This window comes from Rhagoletis zephyria, unplaced genomic scaffold, assembly GCF_001687245.7.
Source record: "Rhagoletis zephyria isolate East Lansing unplaced genomic scaffold, Rhagoletis_zephyria_1.1 Rzeph_scaffold_62186, whole genome shotgun sequence".
In the NCBI taxonomy this organism is placed as follows: domain Eukaryota; kingdom Metazoa; phylum Arthropoda; class Insecta; order Diptera; family Tephritidae; genus Rhagoletis; species Rhagoletis zephyria.
This window is the reverse complement of record NW_016219237.1, coordinates 1-1,556: the sequence shown is the minus strand read 5'-3', so window position 1 is coordinate 1,556 and position 1,556 is coordinate 1. Positions and strand designations below refer to the sequence as shown.

The 1,556-nt window shown below is 35.0% G+C and overlaps 1 non-coding gene across 1 annotated transcript; it reads right to left on the bottom strand.

Moving 5' to 3' along the window:
• Positions 1 to 360: 360 nt before the first annotated feature.
• On the bottom strand, positions 361 to 434 carry TRNAN-GUU (transfer RNA asparagine (anticodon GUU)). Its single transcript has one exon. It is a non-coding gene; the product is annotated as a tRNA-Asn (tRNA).
• Between the last annotated feature and the right edge of the window lie 1,122 nt (positions 435 to 1,556).

Below are 1,556 nucleotides of genomic sequence, written 5' to 3'. Positions count from 1 at the left end.
TTGATGATTGACTAATAAAGAATACTAAAGAAGTGAATATTTCTAACAGTAACCATTCAATGGTTGACTTGAATTTGCCTCATCTTCAATCGTCGATTTCTCAAAAACTATTAAAGTTTTTTAAATTTTGTTTTTATTAAACTGTTCCTGAAACTCTCCTCTGCCGAATAGCGTATAAAAATGCTGAAAAATAATCAGAATTCGTTTTCTAGACAGAAACAGTCTACTAAAAAAGTCTCATTTTCAATCGACGATATCTCGAGAACTATTCAAGTTTTTGAGATTCTGTTTTCGCTAAAATGTCCCGGGAGCCTTCCTCTTCCGAATGGCGTGTAAGAATGCTAAAAAAGAATCATGATTCGCCTCAGGTTAGAATCGAACTAACAACCTTTCGGTTAACAGCCGAACGCGCTAACCGATTGCGCCACTGAGGCTATTCTGCTACGATACAGTATCCTGCACTCCTTTAGGATACAAGATTTCCCTGTGAGAAATGTATTTTGGAAAGGCACAGTTTGTGTTTTCTGCCAAGAGATGGCTTTACAGACAACCACTGTCAACAAATTTTTTTTTGTGAATTACTTTTTTGTTTTTTATCGTGTCCATTTGGAAGAAGAAGATCACAGGAGCATTTTGGTGAAAACAGAATCCCGAAAACTTCAATAGTTTTTGCAATTTAGACGATTTAAGTCAAACTTGGCATTTTAATTTGTTTGTTTTATAAAAACGTTCCCGGTTAAATTTTTTTGCCTTTTATCACACTTAATCGTTAGGAGAAGGTACTTGGAGCATTTTGACCAAAACATAATTCAGAAAACTTCAGTAGTTCAGTAGTTAAGATATTGACGATTACAAATGAACAAAATCTTTATATTTGTACTAGTTACGACTGTGGTTGAGCCACTGCATACTTTTAAAAAAATTAAATAAGGATTTTCCGTTAAAAGCAGTCATTTATGTTATTAGATAGATTGCAAAAAATATTTTCAGAATCAGACTATTCCTAAAAATAATTTTTATTTTTTTAAAAACCGAATCCTGATAACATTAGAAATTCTTGAGATATTGACCATTCAAGATGATAATCGATTTTTTAGAACTTTAACAAAAACGATTAAGAACTTTTAAAAAAAATTGAGGTATAAAACATTGCTATCAATTTTATTTTTAAGCTGAATCAGTTATTACCTTTGTGCCGTTTTATTTTTAAAATGTTGCCGTTTCATCATGTGGTCTCTAACTCTTAAATTCTCATTCCGGTAAGCTTCTCTCTCAAGTCCTTATCATTTTGACGAGGCTCACCTTTCACCTTAAACACCTAAAATCTCTACTTGTCTTTTAAAACTTTTTTTCCGCCGCATCAACTGTCAATAAGAGAGTGGCACTGAAGCCTCTTCGCTACTGGTCGTTCACTGAACACACAAGCACACAAGGGCACCGAAGCTTTCCCTTTCACCCGGCAACACCGCCGAGTGGTGCACCGCCAGCCGCTCACTCTCTCTCTCTCTCTCTCTCTCTCTCTCTCTCTCTCTCACTTTTGTGTAAATAGCCGACAC